Source organism: Panthera tigris, chromosome D1 (assembly GCF_018350195.1).
Source record: "Panthera tigris isolate Pti1 chromosome D1, P.tigris_Pti1_mat1.1, whole genome shotgun sequence".
Classification (NCBI taxonomy): domain Eukaryota; kingdom Metazoa; phylum Chordata; class Mammalia; order Carnivora; family Felidae; genus Panthera; species Panthera tigris.
In genome coordinates, this window is record NC_056669.1 from 49,293,716 (window position 1) to 49,304,831 (window position 11,116).

At 39.1% G+C, this 11,116-nt stretch overlaps 1 long non-coding RNA gene across 1 annotated transcript; it reads left to right on the forward strand.

Moving 5' to 3' along the window:
* Window positions 1-818: 818 nt before the first annotated feature.
* LOC122231389 lies at window positions 819-10,734 on the forward strand. Its single transcript, XR_006208607.1, has 3 exons — window positions 819-844; window positions 4,756-4,798; window positions 10,593-10,734. It is a non-coding gene; the product is annotated as an uncharacterized LOC122231389 (long non-coding RNA).
* The last annotated feature ends 382 nt before the right edge of the window (window positions 10,735-11,116 follow it).

An 11,116-nucleotide genomic window follows, 5' to 3' on the forward strand; every position in this document is an offset into this window, starting at 1 on the left:
TACCAAGAGGGATAGCAATTGTTTTTTGTTAAATCAAATATTTATGAGACTGGGATTTGATTACCTATGGTTTAGCAATTCAAGGGAAAGATAATTTTCTAGAGATGCCTAAGGTGTTGGTGTAATTCTGATAACTGTACCTTGTATGAAAATAATTAATCACTAGGATTTGGAATGCCTGCAAATTGTGATGGGGTTAGAAGATATTTTACAATATGAAGGCTTCATGGTGTAACATGTTGGAAGGATTAAAATATATCCTCTTGTCATAGGCACCATTCTAATTCTTGTCAATACAGAACATTTGGTTTTGATACTTGGTTTTACTAACATTAAAGGAATGCCTATAGTGTGTTAGACACTTTTATATTGGCTTTAAATTTTAATAATCCTAAAAACATTAAGTTGTATATTATATAATTTTATGCAAGAGGGAACTGATAGTCAAAGAAATTAAATGGTGCTCAAGGACAAAGAATTAGGTGAAAATTTGGCTTGGTACTCATGTCTGTATGACACCCAAATCCAGAGTCTTTCCCCCATTCCACTCCGTCATTCAGGCAATCCTAAACTATAATTTCTGGCCCAAATGGGGGTTATGGAAACCTGGTCCGAGGTCTGTAGTCTAGGTGAAGCAAAAAATGTGATACATTATTTTGAGTGAGGATAAAATAAGGGAGGTCAAAATCATTCATCAAGTGTGTGCACTGATTCATTGCTGGAAAAATTCTGCTCATTACCTTTGGTGAGAAATGATGCAAACTGTATTGGAGCTGAAGGAACTTGGCACTCATGTGATTCAACCTCCTCGTTTTACAGATGAGCACCCCGGAGCCCATCAGGGGTAAGTGATTTGTCCAGGCTTGTTATGTGATGGTTCAGTGTCAGAGCATGCTCACCAGAATCCTAGCTTTTTGCAGCGCAGTTTTGGGTCTGTTCTCTGAAACTACATGAGAAAAAACTAATTCTCCTTCTACATGACAGCCCTTTAAATATTTGGTGACAGTACTCTTGTACTCCCAAGTCTTCTCTTCTTCAGGCTATGCGGGCTTTCATTGGTCAAACGCTTCCATTGTGGCGGAGCTTGCAGATTCCTCACCATGTTCAATCTTTTCCAGAAGTGTGTCATATTGTCAGTTTTCCTTTCCGCCTTTGGTATCCGGAAATGAATATGTCACCCCAGGTTATATCAGTAAAATATTTAATGAAAGAGAGTGGATAGAAGTTCTTGCAACTTGTACAATTAAGTTTGAAGCTGCAATTTTTGGTTTTAGGATTATGGAATCATGAATATTGGCAAATTGAAATGGGGTGACTGCTTTTCCTACTTCAAATTTATGAAAATATTGGATAAAATAATTCCAAAGACCTTATGCATACATACCTGAAGAATAAACCAGGAACAGAAAATACTCAGGTGCCAAAACAAAGAGGAAGCTCAGTCAGAGTAGTAAAGCTGAAAAGCTTATATAGGTATTGTAACATCATAGAATTTAAAGTCTAGGGACTGGTGACTAGGGTTCTCTGATATTGGCATCAGGAGGTTATTAAAGGCCTCAGATTTCTGGGAATGCAAGCTGGTGCATCCACTCTGGAAAACAATATGGAGGTTCCTCAAAAAACTAAAAATAGAACTACCCTATGACCCGGCAATTGCACTACTAGGCATTTATCCAAGGGATACAGGTATGCTGTTTCAAAAGGGCACTTGCACCCCAATGTTTATAGCAGCACTATCAACAATGGCCAAAGTGTGCAAAGAGCCCAAATGTCCATCAATGGATGAATGGATAAAGAAGATGTAGTGTACACACACACACACACACACACACACACACACACACACACACACAGTGGAGTATTACTTGGCAATCAAAAAGAATGAAATCTTGCCATTTGCAACTATGTGAATGGTATGGGAGGGTATTATACTACGTGACATTAGTCAGAGAAAGACAAAAATCATATGACTTCACTCATATGAGGACTTTAAGAGACAAAACAGATGAACATTAGGGAAGGGAAACAAAAATAATATAAAAACAGGAGGGGGCAGAACATAAGAGACTCATAGAGAACAAACAGAGTATTACTAGAGGGGGTGTGGGAGGGGGGATGGGCTAAGTGGGTAAGGGGCACTAAGGAATCTACTCCTGAAATCATTGTTGCACTACATGCTAACTAATTTGGATGTAAATTTAAAAAAATAAAATTAAAAAAAAAAAGTAAAACAAAACAAAACAAAAAGGCCTTAGATTTCAAGCTTATGCTATTGATGAAATACTTGCCTAAAAGTAGGAGTCATGAAGATCTCTCTAGTTCTGAACAAGGACAAGAAAAACTTGGCCTGCCTCTCCTGAGAGGCATCAAGGAAGTTTGTAGTCTACCTGGGTCTGTGTATGATAAACAAATCACCAATGAGAAATCAGAAGCTCAGGTCTGCATTACATATGGCTATCAAAGTAGTACAATGTAGTATTAATACCAAACCAAAGAGTTAACATAAAAACTAGTCTAAAACCAGTGAAAACTGTGGAGACTAACAGTAACAGATTTAATACAGGGATGCATCTAAAGTACCAAGACTCCAAAAGTGTTGGTGAAGATGACCATGCATCAAATATCAAAAATCATACAGTAGAATAAAATGCTATGAGAGAGAGAAATCAGCAGGTAAAACATATATCAGCAGATGAGCTAAGTATCACCTCAATGTATAGAAATAATAGATCAATCTAAAAGATATTAAAATAAATAGATATAGGAGTGCCTGGGTGGCTCAGTGGGTTAAGCCTCTGACTCTTGATTTTGTAAATTCAAGCCCCATGATGGGCTCTGCACTGACAGTGCGGAACTTGATTGAGTTTCTCTCTCTCCCTCTCTGCCCATCTCCACCTCGTGCTCTCTCTGTCAAAATAAATACACTTAAAAAGTAATAAACTTTCCAAATTTCTAAAACAAATATACTTAAAATGATCAAAGAAATAAAAGATCAAAGAGGAAAAGAAACTAAGGCACAACTCCCATAATCTGACAAATCATAGGTAGATTTGAAACAGAACCAAAATGAAATTCTAGAAATGAAAGAAAAAAAGTCATTAAAACAAAACTCTCAATTGACAGATGAGGGTAAGTTTGAAGGATAATTTTGAAGATAGATCTGAGAAAATTATCCAGAATGCATAGAGAGGTAAAGAGATAGAAAATATAAAAAAAGAAATTGAGACATGGGAGGTGAAGATTCTAACATAAGAGAAGTAATGGATAGAGATAATAGGATAGAGGCAATATTGAAAGAAGTAATAGCTGAGAATTTCTAGATTTATACAAACTGAAAGAGAGCACAGATTCTGATCGGGATAGATTCATTAATTTATTTAGTAAATACTTAATGAGCAGCTACTATATGCCAAATACTCTTGTAGGTGCTAACACCAATAGATAAAAACTTTTGCCCTCATAGAGCTTACATTGTAATTGAGCATGGGAGGAAATGGACAATAAATACCATAAACAAGAAAAATAAAGCAAGGAAGTGGGAGAATTGTGCTTCTGGTCATCTGGTATCTGTATAGCTATTTTGCTCATGTATTTTCTGCCATGCTTCGAGGCAGAGATCTTTTGTTCATTTCTGCGCAAGATGAGGCATGATGTATCATGGTTCCTGTCACAATCTGGATGTCCAATCAAAATCAGATGAATTTAATAGAATTAAATTCTGTATAATCTTATCTGACCATCTTTTTGCTCTTGCTCTGATTTCCAAGCCTGTACTCATCTGTTCTTCCAAAGAAGTAACCAAGAACTTCATTCTCTGCCTGCTCACAGCTGTGCCTTTGGAATTGTCATCCTTATTTTGTGCTTGTCCACTCATCTGCATCCTTACTGCTACTCCCTCAGATTAGTCCTCATGACCTCTTTTTTAAATGATTGCGACTGCTCATTAATTGGTCTTCCTAATTCTAGTCTCTCTCTTTTCCACACACTGTCCAGACTGTCAGTCAGGATGATTTTTCTAGAACATATTTGAGTATGTCAGTTTCTTGATTCAAGCTCGTCAGTGATCCTGTAGCTTTTTGAAACTACACGAGGCATTCTGTCATCTGGCTCCTCCCTACCTGCCCAGCCTCCCTTCTCCTTCTGCCTCTATTCCACCCTATGTACCATGCACACCAGAGGACTTAACATCCCTTGGTTGCCTTCCACATGTTTCAGTCCCTTTATTTATTCTGTTACATCTGTATGACAAGCTTTTTCTTTTTTAATTCCCATTCTTGATGCCAGATGAGTCCATATTCATCTTCAGATTCAGTTTAAGTATCATCTCCTCCATGGTGCTTCTCCTGACCCCCAGCATGTAGTAGAAATAATCCCCTGTTTTTTGAGATCTTGCGTACTGATCAGAGTTTTCTTGTAACACCCTTTTGCTTGCTTTGGATTTTTTTGAGCATATTTACCTTTGCTGGTCTTGAAAGTAGATGCCATTTCTTATTTTCCTCTCTTTCCCCTTCGAATATCTTACACATATCTCATACCCAGTAAATGCTTTCTGAAAGGGGAAATAGGGAAAGGAATGAAGATTGGCACAAAGAAGATGTCTATTTTGAAATAGAGAATTGATTTAGTTGGCTTTGTTTAATACTAGAAACCTGGTTTGTTACTCTTTGGCCATGAAGAGGTAATCTCTAAGTGTTGATTTTTTGAGACACAACTTCAAGTCCTAAAACTGTGGTTTTCTTTTTTCTGTCTTTATAGGAAGCTTCCAGACACTTGGAGACCTTGAAAGTCCCCCTCAAAGGTAAAGAATGACCACATTTGCTTTAACCACAGAAGCAATTAACTCTCCAGCAGTGTGGAAAACAGCTTTTGAGCTGTATTTATCGATGCATAGATTTCACAGAGCTGTGATATTTGAAGACAAATGGCTGTGTCCATAATTAAGACTGCTGAGGAATTGGCAAGTGTGATATGATGATGGAATACCCAGAGAAAGGGCAAGGGAGTGAGATCGGTGAGGATAGTACTGTCTCTGTGACCTTGGTACTCTCTTTCTATTCATTGATTTCCCAATTAAATATAACTTTTCAATCAGTCACTTCCCATATACTGCAAGTTATTGATGCCCTGCTCTAGGAAGTGAAATGTCCTACAGATGAAACTGTAGGGGTGGATGATCTACTTTATTTTTTTAATTTAATATAAAAAGATGCTGAAGAAGAGATTCTCCATTAGTCTTTTGTATGAAGACTGTTTCATTACACAGGCAGTAGTCAAAATAGGCAAAAGCCTTGATTTTTGTATAGGGTTTGAGTTCTGACTTCACCATGTTAAATGTTTTGTCTCATTTGATCCTAACAAAAATTTTCAAGGTATTGTGATCCCCATTTTAGAGATGTGGAAGATGAGGGGCACCTGGGTGGCTCAGTCAGTTAAGTGTCTGACTTTGGCTCAGGTCATGATCTCACTATTAGTGAGTTTAAGCCCTGTCTAGTTCTGTGCTGACAGCTCAGAGCCTGGAGCCTGTTTAGGATTCTGTGTCTGCCTCTCTCTCTCCGCTCCTGTCCCACTCATGCTCTGTCTCTCGCTCTCAAAAATAAATAAACATTAAAAAAAATTAGAGATGGGGAAGCTGATTGTTAGAGGGATTAATTGATTTTTCTAAAATCACACAGTAAATGGTGGAGTTATTTGGTATCAAACACTGATTCCAGAGAAATAAGAACACAAGTTCTTGTTTGTTTTGGGTATCAGTCTCACTAGCTATGCTAATAATTAGGGGTCATAATGGTTCTCCATCTCCTACCAGGTAAAATCCGCGATCATTGACATGGCATCCATGTTGTGACTTACATCCACGTCTCTAGTTTCACCTCCTTTCCTCCCTACCTCACACCTTATAGTCCAACAATATGAACTGCCTCCAATGACTAGTACACATAGCTCTTTTCTTGTCTTTGTTTTTACTTATGCCATTCTGTCTAGAATGCTGATTCCTCACCTTGTTCCTCATGAACTCCTGCTACATTGTTTAGTACTCTACCAATGTACTCAAATAATATTCAAATAAAAAATACAAAAAGATATTCTTAAACTACTTCATTCATGTAAACTTCCTTGAACTCTACAAGTTGGGTTAGGGACCTCTTTGATATAGCACAATAATGTTCTGCATATCCTAATATTGCATTCATTACATTGTATTATAATTCTTTCTTTGCTCTTTGTATTTTCTTTTTTAAAAAAAAATTTTTTTTTAATGTTTTTTATTTATTTTTGAGACAGAGAGAGACAGAGCATGAACGGGGGGAGGGGCAGAGAGAGAGGGAGACACAGAATCGGAAGCAGGCTCCAGGCTCTGAGCCATCAGCCCAGAGCCCGACGCGGGGCTCGAACTCACGGACCGCGAGATCGTGACCTGAGCCGAAGTCGGACGCTTAACCGACTGAGCCACCCAGGCGCCCCGCTCTTTGTATTTTCAACTAATCTGTGAACTCTGTGAAGGGAGGATCATGTGTTTGTAACTTGAAAGCTTAGTAGAGTGTCTGCCACTTTGTAGTTATTTAGTACAAACTTGCTGAATGAAAGTGTATTAGGGTTCTCCAGAGAAAAGCTAATAGGATATATGTAGATATATATAAGATGAGATTTATTATAGAAATTGGCTCACGTGACTGTCCCATAATCTTCCATATGCAAGCTGGAGAACCAGGAAAGCCTGTGGTATAATTCAGTTTAATCTGAATGCCTGAGAACCAGGAGATCCAAAGTAGAAGGGGAGGAAAAGATAGATGTGCCAGCTTAAGAAATGAGAGAATTCACTTTTCCTTCACCTTTTGTTTCCATCTGAGCCCTCAAAGGATTGGATGATACCTACCCATGTTGGCAAGGGTAGTTCTGTTAGTCTACTGAATCAAATACTAATTTCTTTCAGAAACATCCTTTCAGACATATCCAGAAATAATGTTTTATCAGCTACTTGGGCATTTGTTAGTCCAGTCAGGTTGATATATACAAGTAACCATTGCAGAAGACACTGAGACATCCACTTATATCAATTTATGATACCATTTTTTTTTTTTTTAGTGTTTATTTATTTCTGAGACAGAGAGAGACAGAGCATGAGCAGGGAAGGGGCAGAGAGAGAGGGAGACGCAGAATGTGAAGCAGGCTCCAGGCTCTGAGCTGTCAGCACAGAGCCCGATGCGGGGCTCGAACTCACGAACTGCGAGATCATGACCTGAGCTGAAGTCGGACGCTTAACCGACTGAGCCACCCAGGCGCCCCTTATGATACCATTTTGACAGACTCAGTTGGTTGAATTAATAGGTTTATCTGCCAGAGGAGACTGGGGTGGGGTAGAGGCTGAGGCTAGGCTCTTACTGCTCTAGAACAGGTAGGACACAGGTACGGAAGATACTCAGTCTCTAGGCTCAGCACCTCTTGGGGGTGAGGTGATGAGCACCAAGTTTTATGCTGTGCTGAAATTTCCTTTATTAAGCACAAGTGGAGTTTGGGTTTAGTCTTATTGTCCTTGGGATAAAACTTGATAATGGACATGTGTATTGGGCATTTGTCTTTTCCTCAACACCCTGGAGGTGTTGAGGCTTTATTCAGGCTTTATGACTGACCATAGTATGAAGTTTCCTCTCCTTAGGGATAGTTATTTCCCACGAAGTTCCTTGAACCCTCAAGAAAGTAAGTCCCTGGATCTCTGACCCTGGACAACTTTTATGGCCTGAGGCTTGGATTCAAATTCTCCACATATAAATCTGCTGCCAGCCACATCCCTGATATAACCAGATAAATGGAGACAATGAATATCATAAATGACCGTAAGTTTCTGCTGCTATATGCCATCCTATGAAATCAAGCCCTTCACCTATCGATGCCAGCCTGGATCAGACCTGAGTTTTCCAAGTCTCTTTGAACAGAGTTTTTTAGGTTTATTTTAAGGCTTACTTTATTCTTTTTGGACGGCATTAAGATCTGGCATGTCTTGTAACCCAGATTTTTGGGTTATGGCAGAGAAACAGGATGGTGGGAGAGGCCTTGTGTAAGTTTTCAAGGTCTGAGCAGCTCCATCTGGATGAAACCAAAACAAAGAAAAATTCTGATCATAAGTGTAATGCCTTATGCACTTTAGGGAGATAGATATGTCAACACAACATGAAGAAGAAATTGAACCATTCGATAAATTGAGACACACAGTATTTTTGAGTAAGTCAGCCATTCTCATTCTTCTTCTGGACAGCTACAAGGTCATGCCTTCTTGGGGGAATTTTAGAACTCTGAGAACTCACTCAGTGGACTGGCTGTAATCAGACTGCAACCATTTCCTTTTCTGTTTTCTTGTCATCGAGGGGGATTTGGTCAGACGCCATCTCTCCAGCCCATAAGTCGTAATGCAGGTTTTATGCCTGGTCTGAACATGTAGGTTATAGATGGTCCCCAAGATGCTCGAGAAGATTGCCTTATGACTTTGCCCTTAGCAACTGACCTTCACAAACTCGAGGCGTCACCTTCACAGAGGCAGCTTCAGTGCCTCCTTTGAAAAAGTAATTTTCTTTTGTGAGTAACATGCTGTGTCATGGTTTATAACAATGGGAAGAACTAAAAGCTGTGGAACCCAGGAGGCAAAGAAGGGCTGTCTGTCTAAGGAATAACAAGAACTGATTTTATTCTCTGCCATGCAGTGATGAAAAGGCATCTTGTAAAAGCTTTTAGTTGGTTTTCTTTTCTCCTAATCATGTTCAGGAACGCATCTAATGCATTTTGTGGTTTTGAAAGGAAAAAGGAGAACCATTTTAAAGAAGAATTGCCTTCATTTAAAAAGATTTTATCTGACTGGAGTTGGAGATGTGGGCTCCTTATGAAGTATACAAGCCAACACCACGCCATAGGAATGTGGGAGAGTTAGCACGAACTCTGCTGGGAGAATCTGGAAAGGTTTCACACAGGAGTGACATTTGAACTAGACCTTAAAGGGTTTATAGAGTTCTCAGGTGAAAAAGGAGAGTGGACATTCCAAACAAGGGGAAAAGCACGTGCAAAGGCACAAAAGCATTTCGAAAATCTTGTGTGTGTGTGTGTGTGTGTGTGTGTGTGTGTGTGTGTGTGTGTTTAAAGAGCTAGACCTTAAAGGGTTTATAGGAGTTTTCTAGGTGAAAAAGGAGAATAGACATTCCAAACTAGGGGAAAAGCATGGGCAAAGGCACAAAAGCATCTCAAAAATCTTGACGTGTTTTTTTAAATAAACACTCAGACTACTTTTTTCCTGGACTCAGTGTAAGAGATGCTGCTTAGGTTTCCAGAGTAGACAGAAGTTCTACATTAGTAATAATGTACCTAAAATATTGAATTAACAATACAATTTTTTGTTACAATTTGTAACAGTACGAATGTTTATTGAGTACCTGGCACTGTTCTAACTGCACAACAGTTAGGTGATATAGCAATACATAAAACTGATAAAAACCCCTTCCCTCATTGTACCTAGGGCTCCTCCTGCTATTAGGCTTTATAACATTTCTGGGAGCTTTGATTTGAGGATTCTGGAAAAGCAGTTCCCTTCCTCTGTGCCTTTCTCTCTGTGTATTTTAGTGAGGACACATGGATGCCTCTGTGCTATTGTAACAGAAGTAAGTCTATGTCAGGGATGCAAATACAGGCACGTGTGGTCTTTCTCCCTGCTCTTGTTCCTTTCTCAGACAGCTACCTAACTATGACTTCATTTTGTGTTGAATCTGGATCCAGCCCCAGAATCCTTTCTTGATGTAGCACTTCATGTAGCTACTTCCAGCTAGTCAGAATTGACTTATAAGATGAAAGCTCCAGGTCAGTCACTCTGTGTAGTCTTAAATTTGGGGAAAAAAGGGCAGTTCAGCAGGCTCTGCCCTGGATGTGGGAGTCAGTCCACACTGGCTGATGATGATAGCGATAAATGTTTAGCTTTCTGCTTAGTTCAATTCAACACAGAAATTTCTTGGGCACAAACTGTGTTTTGACATAAGTTAATGGTTCTTGCTATCAGGAGCTTAAAGTTTAGTGAGTAGGGGAGACAGCTAGCTAGCTATGTTAGCCAATCCTTGCAGTGGTGGGTTAATAAGCAGTATAAAGATTAGGATAAAACATAGAGGGAAACAAAGGTGGGAATGACCCACTCTGCTGGAGAGTGGGGAAAGGACCATGGAAGACTCAGAGAAGATGACACTTCATCTGTGTTTTAAAAGATAATTAGGAATCCCATCAGGTGTGTAGGCAGCTGGAGTGAGAATTCTAGACAGAAGCAAAGACATGGAAATACAAAAACATATACATTATCATTGCATGGATCACCTGTATTATAGAGTCGTAGGCTTCTGCTAGGTTTCTTGTCCTTGAGGGAAGAAACACATAATAACATCTCTATAGCACCTAGCCTCAATGTAGGCGTTCAGTAAATATTTATTCAAAGAATGAAAATAATCTAGTCTTTATTTTGTCTCTCTGATGGTGTTACCTCTGTTATTAATTCCCATGTCTACTGAAGTTTTCTAAAGTATTTTAAGTTCAGTTGCATTGAAAAATCAATTTGATTCTGTTCCATTAATCAGGATTGAGTGCACATTCTGCATAAGGCCTTACCTTGGAGGATCCAGAGAAAGGTCCAAGAGGAGCTCACTTTTGAAATGAACTTCCTTTGAATGTCTGCAAGTAAGATGGCTCCATAATTTATCATCCCAAGTCTGAACCTTTATGGAGGTAAAAGTATGTGCTATTCATAATTACACTGGGGTAACAGGCATGAGATGAAACTGTCTCAGGTGAACAGGGGCATATGGGTCACTCTGCCTATAACTAACTGACTTTAGAATCAGTCTTGGATTTAAGTTTCTTCTTTAGTTTTATTAACTATATGACTTTGAGTCAACGGTAAAGCCAAGGTTATTATACATACCTCATAGCACAGTTGTGAAGACCAAATGAAATATAGTATGTATATATAGCTTAGCTCAGGTTTTGTGGTGGGTAGCCTCTGAAATGGTCCCCAATGATCTCTGCTGGTAGTCCCCAATAGAATCCCATCCTTTGAGTGAGGAGTGGACCTAGTGACTTGATTCTAAAGAATAGAATGTGG